The sequence below is a fragment of the Heptranchias perlo genome, chromosome 6, assembly GCF_035084215.1.
Source record: "Heptranchias perlo isolate sHepPer1 chromosome 6, sHepPer1.hap1, whole genome shotgun sequence".
Lineage (NCBI taxonomy): Eukaryota > Metazoa > Chordata > Chondrichthyes > Hexanchiformes > Hexanchidae > Heptranchias > Heptranchias perlo.
Genome location: NC_090330.1, coordinates 65,607,564 through 65,621,738, shown reverse-complemented (window position 1 = coordinate 65,621,738; position 14,175 = coordinate 65,607,564). Strand labels below are relative to the sequence as shown.

Sequence of the window (14,175 nt, the reverse complement as noted above, 5' to 3'; positions counted from 1 at the left end):
CATAAACATGGTAATAAGTGGCAAGCTGCATCTATCACACTGACCGCATTAAAACAGCATATAAGAATTTCATGTCAACATGTTACTAACCATGATATCACTCACAGCTCACACCAGTTACACAGATCTATCGCTATCATAACGAGTGAACCAGTGCCAAACCAGACTGATTATTCTGGATTAAAATTATAATCAGTCACTCTTTAAAATCAAAAGATACTAACCGTAGAGATGAGTTGGTTGAGAGGAATATTGGGAGTATCAAAGAATCAAGAATTAAGTAATAAGAACATGGCTTGGACGAGAAACAACACTTATACAGATGGCCCTGCATGCAGAGGTACATGGAACAAGAAGCCGAGGAAGACAAGGAAGCACTGGATAGACAATGTCAAGAGTGATGACTGAAGCAGCCAGGCTAGTTTAGAACCGACAACAGTGGAGTGAATTAATTTGGCCCCTTTGTCGCTGCTGAGCTGATGGATGGAAATTTATTACCACTCGTACTCTGTAAAACCTTGGTCAAGCTATAAAATTGTTTTTTCTCTTGCAACGGTTTCAGAGCAATTCTCATAAGTAGTCATCTTTCTCTATGATCCTGAAGCTGTACCTCTGCAGCAATCTGCCCTTTGCAGGCTTTTGTGGTTCAAAAGGTTAACAATAATTTTATTTGTACTAATCTGCACACTGAATTAAATGTAGGGGTAAATATTACAAATCAGCATTCCCAGTGTGGAACATTGCTTGACAGAAAATTGGAAAATTGGGTAGAGGTTAGCCCAATTTGCTGCCCTCACAATTTTCTGGTTTTAGCATTAAGAACTGATGAAAATTGAGTGCCCCGACTCCACACCCCATTGTCCAATCTGCCCTTCAGTCAAGTGAGGTTCCACACTAGTAGAAGCAGACGACTTCACCTTGTCGTCTCATGCTATACTGCACACTTTCTTTAATAGGAGAAGATTGCACACAGATCAGAGGTTATATCGGTTAAAGCAATTCAAATATTTATTTATAATTGAATTGAATTCAGTGAGTACTGCTGATATAATCCTACACAGAAATATAAGCCTGGAAACTGCTGTTGCCATACTGCTTTACAATGGCAGCAACTGTGTAGTTAGGGGCAGCATTTCCCGGAATTATGATGCTCACCTGCTTCCCATCAGCTGATCGCTGTCTTGGATTGCTGCAGTGGACTTTCTCGTCCAGACTGTGTGGTAATGACCAATGTGATGCAAGTCCATTCATTACTGGCACTTAAGAGGGGAGCACGTTAACTTGTTGTTTTAAAACATTACTCCTGAGCATTCAAGGTCATCTATATTCTTGCATGTCGGGAATCAAGGCAACTGCTGAATTTTGGAAGTGTAGAATATACACAGGATATACACTGGATTCTTAGGTCAGACAAGGAAAGGTGCAAGAACTGGTACTGATTGTGAAAGCATAACTGAGAGACCTTTGGAGATGCCATTGTAAGGGGTTTTTACTGTTTCTCGGGCTTATTATAGGTCCCCATACTACCTGGTGCCTGTTTGTAAATCTGCTTCAGGCGCTCGAGGAGTGTTCGGGCAAATTTATCCCGGTTTACCTCCCGAAGCTGCCCTTCAGTAAGAACTGGGGCTAGGACATGGGTGGGGGTTCTCATGACCCTACCGGTCATGAGCTCGTGCGGGGAATACCCCATATTCTTTGACTGACTGGCCCGGATCCCCATGAGGACTAGAGGCAGGATCTCTGCCCATTTTTGGGGTGAGTCCGCTGTCTCTTTCCTCAGCCTTTCTTTGACGGTGCGGTTCATGCGTTTCACAATCCCTGAGGACTGTGGATTGTGGGCTACGTGCCACTTCCCCTGAATACCGAGCAACATAAGTGTATTCTGCATGACCTGGCCGGTGAAGTGGCTTCCCTGGTCGGACTCCACAAACTGGGGTAGTCCCCACCGTGAGAACACCTCCCGTACCAAGATCCTTGCAGTCCCTAATGCTGTGGCTTTTCTACAGGGGAAGGCCTCGACCCACTTGGAAAACACGTCCACCAGGACGAGGCAATATTTGTAGCCTCCCTGGGCAGTGGGTAGGGGCCCAATGTAGTCGATCTGGATCGACTGCCATGGTCCCTCTACCCTTCTAACGTGTCCCATGGGCACCGTCCTTCTGTGGGGTTCGGGGTTATTTGCAGCGCACACAAGACAGTTAGCACAGAACTCGTGGACATCTTCCCGGAGTCCTGGCCACCATCCCGCCTGTTCCACCCGCTGCAAGGTGGCCTCAGGCCCGGGGTGTCCTGCTCCCGGCCCTTCATAAGAGAGGGCATGCTGTTCAAGGAAGGACAGTGGGTAGTACCCCAGCAGCACCGGAGGGAGTTCCTTCAACTGGCCCATGAAGGGCCGGGAGCAGGACACCCCGGGCCTGAGGCCACCTTGCAGCGGGTGGAACAGGCGGGATGGTGGCCAGGACTCCGGGAAGATGTCCACGAGTTCTGTGCTAACTGTCTTGTGTGCGCTGCAAATAACCCCGAACCCCACAGAAGGACGGTGCCCATGGGACACGTTAGAAGGGTAGAGGGACCATGGCAGTCGATCCAGATCGACTACATCGGGCCCCTACCCACTGCCCAGGGAGGCTACAAATATTGCCTCGTCCTGGTGGACGTGTTTTCCAAGTGGGTCGAGGCCTTCCCCTGTAGAAAAGCCACAGCATTAGGGACTGCAAGGATCCACCACCCTAAACATTCACTCCCTTCACCACCGGTGCACTGTGGCTGCAGTGTGTACCGTTCACAGGATGCACTGCAGCAACTCGCCAAGGCTTGTTCAACAGCACCTCCCAAACCCGCGACCTCTACCACCTAGAAGGACAAGAGCAGCAGGCACATGGGAACAACACCACCTGCACATTCCCCTCCAAGTCACACACCATCCCGACTTGGAAATATATCGCCGTTCCTTCATTGTCGCTGGGTCAAAATCCTGGAACTCCCTTCCTAACAGCACTGTGGGAGAACCGTCACCACATGGACTGCAGCGGTTCAAGAAGGCGGCTCACCATCACCTTCTCGAGGGCAATTAGGGATGGGCAATAAATGCTGGCCTCGCCAGCAACACCCACATCCCGTGAACGAATAAAAAAAAAATGAAGAGGAGCAGGTGGAAGAAGTAGCAGTGGAAGAGCATTTTGGTGGTAGTGATCATAATACAGTTAGTTTTAGCGTAGTTATGGAAAAGGACAAAGACAGAGCAGGAGTTAAAGTTTTCAACTGGGGAAAGGCCAATTTTATTAAACTGAGAAGTGATTTAGCAGAAGTAGACTGGAAACAGCTACTTGAAGGTAAATCAGTGTCAGAGCAGTGGGAGACATTCAAAGGGGTGATTCAAGGGGTTCAGGGTAAACATGTTCCCACAAAGAAAAAGGGAGGGGCTGCCAAATCTAGAGCCCCCTGGATGTCAAGAAGCATTCAGGGTAAGGCAGAAAAAGGAAGCCTACGATAGACATTGGGAACTCAATACTATGGAAAGCTTAGAGGAGTATACAAAGTGCAGGGGTGAAGTTAAAAAGGAAATTAGGAAAGCAAAGAGAGGGCATGAAAAAATATTAGCAGGTAAAATCAAAGAAAACCCAAAGATGTTTTATAAATACACTAAGAGCAAGACGATAACTAAGGAAAGAGTAGGGCCTATTAGAGACCAAAAAGGTAACCTGTGTGGAGGTGGAAAATGTGGGTATGGTTCTTAATGAATACTTTGCATCTGTCTTCACAAAGGAGAGGGATGATATGGGGATTGAAGTTAAGGAGGAAGAGTGTGAAATATTGGATGGGATAAACATAGTGAGAGGGGAAATATTAAGGGAATTAGCATCTTTGAAAGTGGATAAATCATCAGGGCCGGATGAAATGTATCCCAGGCTGTTAAAAAAAACCAGAGAGGAAATAGCGGAGGCTTTAACGATCATTTTCCAAACTTCACTGGATACAGGCATAGTGCCGGAGGGTTGGAGGACTGCTAACGTTGTACCGTTGTTTAAAAAGGGAGCGAAGGATAGACCGAGTAATTACAGACCAGTCAGCTAACCTCGGTGGTGGGCAAATTATTGGAGTCAATTCTGAGGGGCAGGATAAACTGTCACTTAGAAAGGCACGGACTAATCAAGGACAGTCAGCACGGATTTGTTAAGGGGAGGTCGTGTCTGATTAACTTGATTGAATTTTTCGAGGAGGTGACGAGGATCGATGAGGGTAGCGCAATTGATGTCGTCTACATGGATTTTAGCAAGGCTTTTGACAAGATCCCACATGGCAGATTGGTCAAAAAACCAAAGGCCCATGGGATCAAGGGAACGTGGCAAATTGGATCTAAAATTGGCTCAGTGGCAGGAAGCAAAGGGTAATGGTCGACGGGTGTTTTTGCGATTGGAAGGCTTTTTCCAGTGGGGTGCCGCAGGGCTCGGTACTCGGTCCTTTGCCTTTTGTGGTTTACATTAACTATTTGGGCCTAAACGTAGGGGGCATGATTAAAAAATTTGCGGATGACACAAAGATAGACCGTGTGGTTGATAGTGAGGAGGAAAGCTGTAGACTGCAGGAAGATATCAATGGACTGGTCAAGTGGGCAGAAAAGTGGCAAATGGAGTTCAATCCGGAGAAGTGTGAGGTAATGCATTTGGGGAAAGCAAACAAGGCAAGGGAATACACAATAAATGGGAGGTTACTGAGAGGTGTAGAGGAAGTGAGGGATCTTGGAGTGCATGTCCACAGATCCCTGAAGATAGCAGGACAGGTAGATAAGGTGGTTAAGAAGGCAAATGGAATGCTTTCCTTTATTAGCCGAGGCATAGAATAGAAAAGCAGGGACATTATGCTGGAACTGTATAAAACACTTGTTGGGCCACAGCTTCAGTACAGTGCACAGTTCTGGTCACCACATTACAGGAAGGATGTAATTGCACTAGAGAGGGTGCAGAGGAGATCTACGAGGATGTTGCCAGGACTGGAGAATTTTAGCTATGATGACAGATTGGATAGACTGGGATTGTTTTCCTTGGAACAGAGGAGGCTGAGGATTGATTTGATTGAGGTGTACAAAATTATGAGTGGCCTGGATAGAGTGGATAGGAAGGACCTATTTCCCTTAGTGGAGGGATCAATAACCAGGGGGCATAGATTTAATGTGATTGGTAGAAGGATTAGAGCAGAAATTAGGAAAAAAAAATTCACCCAGAGGCTGGTGGGGGTCTGGAACTCACTGCCTGAGAGGGTGGTAGAGGCAGAGACCCTCAACTCATTTAAAAAATACCTGGATGTGCACCTGAAGTGCCGTAACCTACAGGGCTACGGAACAAATGCAGGCAAGTGGGATTAGGCTGGTTGGCTCGTTTCTCAGCCGGCGCAGACGCAATAGGCCGAATGGCCTCCTTCTGTGCTGTAAATTTTCTATGATTCTATGATTCTAGGATGGGCAAGACCAGAGAAAGGTTGCCAAAGATGTCAGATGGCACCAGAGGTGTATTGTCCCTACCCACCACAATATCACCAATCATACCTATCGGCCCAGGCATGGCTACCTGACAATGAATAAGGGGTGCTGCCTCTGAAGACTCAGATTTATCAAGGAGACAGTAGTGCCACCTGCTTCAAGAAGAGCTGCAGACAATTCAAACAGAGATGGCACTGCCAGCTGCTGCAAGGTAACCACTGCCCTCGATTTATATGCCACTAGCTCCATCCAAGCTACCATAGGTGATATTTGAAGTGTGAGCCAGTTTTCTGGCCACAGCTGTCTCAAGGAGGTCACAAATGTAGGGTCAATGTCTCAATCACTTTCATCATTGGCTAACAGCAGCAATTCTGCAGAAATTCTAGATTTCCCAGGGAACAAATGGTTATTACCCATAGCATGTCACCACTCGGTCCCTTGGGACAATATTGTGCTTTATATGATCCAAAGAGTATTTTCTATCCAGCATGGTTGGGCCAATTCAGCAGCATGCAGCCAAAGAGACTGGTAATTCAATCATTGATTGACAGAACATTTACTTAACTCTGTACGTGTGCACCTGTATGAGCAGTCCCATAGTTTTAAGCACAACGTACTGTTTCCATGAACAACATGCCTAATCATGAGTACTGGCTATCAGACGATTAATATATCCCTTCTGAAATGAAATCTCCACACCGCATTCAAAAGAAGGTCCAACCAATTTAAATCCTTATTACTGTTTTTGTGTATCTTCTCTTACTGTTTACTTCCCAGGTTCTTGCCTTGGTAAAAGTGTATAGTGTGTGGTATTTCCTACCTAACCTTCTGCCCCTTTTAAGTGCAAGTGTTGACAGCTTGCTGCTCCTCAATTTTGGCTCTATACCTTTTCGTGCTGGGTTATGAGATGGTCTTGCAACTTTAGCCCTTGCAGCTGGCTGGCTGCTCTTATCTGCTACATGCCTCTTCTTCAGTCCTATAAGAGGGTCAGCTGAGTTGGGCGGATGTGAAATTACCCTGAGCTGCTTCATCCATGCTTCTGCCTACCATGCCCTGGCTGCTTGGCATCCCTTGCGGATGACAGGGATCGATGTGGGAGAAGATCTTGTACCACCAATTAGGAATGTGAAGCCTATCATCAAGATTCTTACAAGCTGATCTGCTATCCTCACCAAGACAGAAGAGGCATAATCTTAAAATTAGAGCCAGGCCATACAGGAGTGAAATCAGAAAGCGCTTCTTCATACGAAGGGTAGTAGAAATCTGGAACCCTCTCCCCCCAAAAGGCTACAGATGCTGGGTTAATAGAAGCTTTCAAGGCTGAAATCGAGAGATATTTGTTAGGTAAAGGTACCAATGGATATGGATCAAAGGCAAGTAAATGATGTTGAGGTACAGATCACCCATGATTTAATTGAATAGTAGACCAGGGCTCGAGGGCTGAATGGCCTACTTCTATTCTTATGTAGAAGTGACAGCCTCATCTGAATTGGAGCCTCAGGTCTCAATAGCCGCAGTCACAGTGTTTGTAAGGAAAAATGCTTCTGCACCCGTGGAGTTGCCACCAGCTCTGTGGTGAACTGCAGCTTTCCCAATTCCTCTTGCAACATTGCATAGATGTCAAAGCAGCACTTCTACATAATCTCAGACATATCATGGAGGAAGTTCTGAACATTTTCAAAGGACTGCATGAGGTGCTTCTTCTCATTAATAAGCTTCCCTCTATAGGCAGCCCCTATGTGGTAAGAATCCATTGGCCACGCAGCAGAAAAAAACATCTAGGCCTGGCCCTCGTTTCAGGTTGTTCCTGGTCCTCTGCAAGCACTTAAATTTGTTCCTCCTCAGATGTGTTATGTGCTTCACAAAGTGTTTAATCCTTATCCTCTAATTCCCCCAATGTGGATGTGTCTAAGCTGGTACCTACATGCTCAGCAGTGTATGACAGATGCTGAAGAGATGGCCCAACTTCCTTCTCCTTTGTGATAGTAGGCATGCCATCTTGGGATGCCCCTACGTCAAGTGAAAAAGAACATGGTGTCTGCATGAAATTGTCCCAATGCTAATACTTGAGGGCCATGATGCTGTTGGACAGATGTACCTTACTATTATTGAGTGAGTGAGTTTGATGGGGAAGCAAGAAGGATAAAAGTGGACAGTTGTCTTGTTAGGCTGCCAAGCTCTCCCTAGCCCACATCCTTAATTCTATCCCCCAAGATTTGAAGGGCTAGCTCCTTATTTCGATTCAGAATTTGGAGGCTCACCACCAGTTTGGTTTCTCTCTCTCTCTGATTCTGTGCTGCCTTCTCCTTTAAAAACAAACAAAACATACAACCTTTCACATAAAGTGGCACCCTGGAGCCCAGACTACATCACACCTTGTGTGAATGAACGACTACAAAACATGCAGGTAATTTCAGGTAGCATTTTGACAATATACAACAGGTGACATTAGAAGCATTTTTTAAGTACTGGCCAGAAAGTTCAACTTAAAGCCTAATTCTCTGATCCACGAGACAGAAGTTTCAGAATTTCAGGGCTTTAATCCTTTTAATGCTAATAAAGCACCAATAGTCGGCTCTCTTAATAATAAAATTTTACCAGCTTTCAGATGTAAGCCTGCCTTGCAAAGTTCTATTTTCCCTGGCCGGAGAATGTTGTGAAGCTTGGAGTATAACTCAAGTCTGCCAGCCATTGCATACTGATCCTGAACTATACCTCAAGTACAATAATGCTTGTGGATATTTTGAAGCAGGAATAGCTTATGAGTCAAGAATTACAATTTCACCAAAAAGATGACTCTAAAAAAATTCAAAACAATTTTTCCTACATGATACACAATAGAACTTTCACATAATCACTAAAAACTGCAATTTCTCACAAAACTACCTTCACATGGATGTTTATTGAGCAAAAGCTATAGATTAGAACCGCTGAATCTAATAAAAAATAGGAAAAATGTGAATGAAGATTTATCCTCTTCATTTCACTTTTACTCGATACGTTGACAGTTGTAAAATTGCATAGAACCTCCATCATAAATGCACTTTAAGACTTTCAGAAATAGCTGAAGAACACATTACATGGCAATGGTTTTGCCGTGAGAGCAGGCTGATGAGGCTCATTTACTGAGGCAGTTGTCAACTTGTGATAAATTAACAGTACACATAAGACTTAATGACTGAAGAATGCCAAGCAGAGAAAACAGGCATAAGCAAATAAGAAAGAAAGAAAGAAATTTATATAGCGACTTTCACGACCTCAGGTCATCTCAAAGCACTTTATAGCCAATGAAGTACTTTTGAAGTGTAGTCACTGCTGCAATGAAGAGAAGCCAATTTGTGCACAGCAAGGTCCCACAAACAGCAATGATAATAACTAGATCGTCTATTTTAGTGGTATTGGTTGAGGGATAAATATTGGCCATGACACCGGGGAGAAGGCCCCTGCTCTTCTTCAAATAGCGCCTGGGGATCTTTTACGTCCACCTGGGAGGGCAGACGAGGACTCAGTTTAGCATCTCATCCAAATAACAGCACCTCCAACAGTGCAGCACTACCTCAGTACTGCACTGAATTGTCAGCCTAGATTATGTGCTCAAGTCTCTGAAGTGGGACTTGAACCCACAAACGTAAGAACCAACACTGACACCTAAGTCAATGCGAATCAGGGGGAAATCTTTCCAGTGGCTGGAGTCATACCTAGCACAAAGGAAGATGGTAGTGGTTGTTGGAGGCCAATCATCTCAGCCCCAGGGCATTGCTGCAGGAGTTCCTCAGGGCAGTGTTCTAGACCCAACCATCTTCAGCTGCTTCATCAATGACCTTCCCTCCATCATAAGGTCAGAAATGGGGATGTTCACTGATGATTGCACAGTGTTCAGTTCCATTCGCAACCCCTCAAATAATGAAGCAGTCTGAGCCCACATGCAGCAAGACCTGGACAACATCCAGGCTTGGGCTCATAAGTGGCAAGTAACATTCGCGCCAGACAAGTGCCAGGCAATGACCATCTCCAACAAGAGAGAGTCTAACCACCTCCCCTTGACATTCAACGGCATTACCATCACCGAATCCTCCACCATCAACATCCTGGGGGTCACCATTGATCAGAAACTTAACTGGACCAGCCATATAAATACTCTGACTACAAGAGCAGGTCAGAGGCTGGGTATTCTGCGGCGAGTGACTCACCTCCTGACTCCCCAAAGACTTTCCACCATCGACAAGGCACAAGTCAGGAGTGTGATGGAATACTCTCCACTTGCCTGGATGAGTGCAGCTCCAACAACACTCAAGAAGCTCGACACCATCCAGGACAAAGCAGCCCGCTTGATTGGCATCCCATCCACCACCCTAAACATTCACTCCCTTCACCACCGACGCACAGTGGCTGCAGTGTGTACCATCCACAGGATGCACTGCAGCAACTCGCCAAGGCTTGTTCGACAGCACCTCCCAAACCCTCGACCTCGACCACCTAGAAGGACAAGAGCAGCAGGTATATGGGAACAACACCACCTGCACATTTCCCTCCAAGTCACACACCATCCCGACTTGGAAATATATCGCCGTTCCTTCATTGTCGCTGGGTCAAAATCCTGGAACTCCCTTCCTAACAGCACTGTGGTAAAACCTTCACCACACGGACTGCAGCGGTTCAAGAAGGCAGCTCACCACCACCTTCTCAAGGGCAATTAGGGATGGGCAATAAATGCTGGCCTCGCCAGCGACGCCCACATCCCATGAACGAATAAAAAAAAACGTCCTCTCCCTGGCTGCTCTACCGTCCGACTGAGACCAGCCTGTCAATCAGGCCAGTCAGTCGGACGGCAAACCAACAAAAAGAGAGACTTCAAAATCGTAAGGATATCTGGGAAACCCGTACTTCCGGATTTCTCGTCCACAATTTGACCCCACCCCCACCCCTGTACAGCTATCTCTCATAACTTGCTGCCACCAGCATGATGTAATCTGGGGGTATTTAATAAGCCGTTCCCAACTACAACAGTCTTTCTGCACTTTCTGTAAATGGATCTCATATTCCCTATGAACGGAAAGTTGCTGCTCTGCGACCTTCTGTCGTTTAGGACTCCACAATCCTGGATCGTCGTACTTTATTTTTCTCCAAGCAATTCAAGGAGATTGCATTATCAAGCTAGGCTCAGATTCCAAATGTATTAACTAGATATTTACTAAAATGAAACAAGCAGGACACTTACCAGAGAGCACGAGCTCGGAAACAACAGCAGCAGTAAAAGACCTTGCCACCGAAATTATGATTGGGGCCAAGGCAGAAACTTGGTGGAATTCCTGGACAGAACCCAGTTCTGCCATGACAGTGAGTCATTTTCCAGTGGGGAAGGGATATGAGTGAATCGTCCACTCGTTCCCCCCCTTACATAAAAGAAAAAAGAAAGAATTTGCATTTGTATAGCACCTCTCATGACCTCAGGATGTCCCAAAGCGCTTTAGAACGAATGAAGTATCTTTGCAGTGTGGTCACTGTTGTAATATACATTAAGTGGCGTATCTTGGGGAGTTTCCAGTGATCCTTGAATTCTGCCTGATATGCCCTTATAAGGCTTTAGGGGAACTCATTAGTTGAGGCTCCAGGAAAGGCTTTAAAACCTCAGCAGCCAAAAATAATCCCATGGAAGATCAATAATCTTAAGCAGATGCCCCAAAAGTTCCATTGGAAGCTGAAGATAAAGGACCTTACCTGTTTGTTGTGTCCTTCCCAAGCCCCTCCTCCACCCTTGGAGTGGCACGGCACTGCTCTGATTGACCAAGCATCTGTCGAGGAGGGCACTACTGTGCCCTTAGAGGTGCAGGCTGTTTGTCCTAATTATACAATGACCCAGTCCCCAGGATTTGAGATGGGTCCTGTGTCTTTGCGTACAGGCGGCTGAGAGTTCCATTCCACTGAACTCCTAAAAGAACATGTACATTACATGTGCAGTGCCTTTATCTATCCAATCAGTCACATCTTCACAAAACTATTAAAATTGGTGCAGCCCCAGGATTTCCTAGGGCTTTTCCCAAGTGACATCAGTAGGCCTGCACCTACAGTAGGCGCAGGCCCAGAGTTCCCATTTTAATGGGGTTTGAGGAGGGCTTCTATGGACTACCGCCTCATTTTCCTATGTCCTACAATCATTGGGCCAATGGAAGGGTGCCTGAAGAAATCCGATGGACGGCGTGGTTCACAACCCCTTCGGACAGGAGGGTCTGCGGGCTTCCTGACAGTAGGTGGATAACTTTATAGGAACTTTGGCCAACTTTTCAAACCCCTTACCTCGCAGGATAACCTGAAGGCCTATGGGCCTTCCAGCTACAGGTCTCCAGTCAGACCTGCAGCTCCAATTCTGTTTTCTGCCTGATGTTCCAGCACAAGGCCCAATCTGCATGTGAACATGCACCAGAGGTGTGCCTTCATGCAAATGTCCTGGAAAAGTATGGGATTCTCTCTCATGACAGAAGAGAAAAATCTTTAGGTATGCTCTTAATGTGCTTTAGCTAGTTCCTAATCTCTTCCCAGAGTTTCCACTCTCCTTTTTCCCCGGCTTTGTATAGTTAATTTTTTTACTCCACTTCCGATGTCTTGACATCAATGGATGATGCCATTATTATGGTTCCAGACACCAGGGCCTCGATTTCAACCCGCCCCCCTTCTCCCGCAACAGGCGGGAGAGGGTCGGGGTGGGGGGGGGCTTAAAATATCAGGATCGAGCAACCCGACTCCATCCCCGGCCCATTACTGCCCCAAATCAGACCATCGACGTGGGTCCCGCAAAGGTCAGGAGGGGGCCTACTTAACACTCAAAAGTCGCGGCCCGTTGACATATTTGGCACTATGACGTAAATTTAACTGAAAGTCAGTGGGAGACCTGTGCTGTCAGATGCCCAGCAGCAGATCCAAAGAGGGAGGTTTTAAAGATCTGCTCCTTATAGAATTCCTTTTGGGCCAGAAAAAGCAGGAGTGCTCCCCCCAGACCCCACAAGGAGTCTTTGGACCTCCCCAGCCCCACCCTCCCCCGATCGTCCATCAAGATGCCAGACCTCGTCTCCCTCATCCCAATCGCTGCCCTAATGTCTGACTGAGCCAGCCTAAAAGTAAAGAGGCAAAAAGAAAGAGCATTAAGAGCCTTCCTCCTTCCCCCTCCCGATTGCTGCCCAGATCTTTCCTTCTCCCTCCCTCTCTGGATCATGCCTGGAGGCTCTCCCTCTCACTGACTGCCAGGGCCCGTTTCCACGGGTTCCCAGCTGCGACCTCGCTAAATTTCTACTCCCGCCCGTCGGCCAGGCAATCAAGCTGACCGGGGGTCGGGCGGGAGTCTGCACATATTTATTTAATTGAGGCCCTGCCCTGCTGGGTTCTGTGCCAGTTACCGGGCAGCTCCCCTGCACCCTCCCTTATTCTCCGTTAATATCAGGGCCCAGGTTTTTTCATGAGACTTTTACAGCTAAATCTTCTCACCAGTGGTCACTCAATTACTCTTCATTGTTTGAAGCACTTTTCAGAAATGTTAGTTACCTATCTTCAGTAGGGTCTTCCTCATTCTTTGATTGAAGTTCATTCTCCACATACAACTTTCATCCAGAATGGAGCAACCAGTGTCCTGCGGTTCCAGTTTCACTTTTGAAATCCAACACTGAACAACCAGGAATGGAGTTGCCATGGAAACCTAATGCTCTCTGCTTGAGAGTGCACATCCTTTGATTCACCGAAAGTGTTTTCTGGTTTTATAAAATGCTACTCCTGATTGGTCAAGAGTGCTGGGAAAATATATAAATTCTTTGCATTCTGAATGCTTTCAAAAGCAAAATCTTCTGAAATGTTTTAAGCTATCATCGATAAGAAGCTGGGTGTTACGAGATGGAGGATCGAAGAACTTTTAATACAGGTAACTAATGGAAAAAATCGGATCACAGCGTCAAGGATAATATAAAAACATCCAAGTTTCCCATTCAGGCTTATTACTGATATAACCTTTATATTAAAATTTCAAAAGAATGTTTTCTGAATGTTTGCACCACTGTGGTTCTCTACCTGAGCAATCAACACAATTTCATGGCATTTAAGTGCTGAGTAAATATGCCACACATAAAAACAGAAAGCAAATTGTCAGATAATTACTGTGCCACTTGCAAAGGTTTGTCACCTGGGATTTCTTTCTTGTGTTCTATTTTCTGTTGGCATTTTATCGCCTTTCATCACGAGTTACCCAGCACAAGGACACATGCAAGGCCTAATTTTCCAACTTTGCACTTCTGGTGCAGAGCCTTTCCCGACAGCAGCGCACATTGGAAATTCATCCAAGAGCCCGAAATCAAAGAATCACCAATGTATTGCCAACTGTAGAGAGCCATACACCATTATGCTCTCAAAGCCCATGGACCTATTCCCTCATCAAATGCTGAAGAAAACACCAACTGCCAACGTACTACTTTTTTTTTTCTTTCACACACCTTCTCTTCTGCTTTTCAGTAATAAGCCTGAACAGAAAATTAGAATTTCTTTTATCGTGTTTGACAGTCTCTTGACCTGTTTGACACCTCGCTCACTGTATCTGCAGCCTGTCATTCTGGTCTATTTTAGCCTCTCTAAAAATACTGTATTCTCTGCAAAATAATTTTCCTTCACCATGTCAACCGAACAGCAATCCAGTCTGCACTATGCACAAGACACTGAGTGGGCAT

General features: G+C 45.9%; 1 long non-coding RNA gene across 1 annotated transcript in view; it reads right to left on the bottom strand.

Moving 5' to 3' along the window:
* LOC137322548 (uncharacterized) overlaps positions 1-13,094 on the bottom strand; it is a 37,302-nt gene extending 24,208 nt beyond the window's left edge. The window contains exons 1-2 of the long non-coding RNA XR_010963167.1: positions 13,010-13,094; positions 11,195-11,405 (exon numbers count right to left, since the gene is read on the bottom strand). This is a non-coding gene — a long non-coding RNA (uncharacterized lncRNA). The remainder of the gene's footprint in view (positions 1-11,194; positions 11,406-13,009) is intronic.
* Between the last annotated feature and the right edge of the window lie 1,081 nt (positions 13,095-14,175).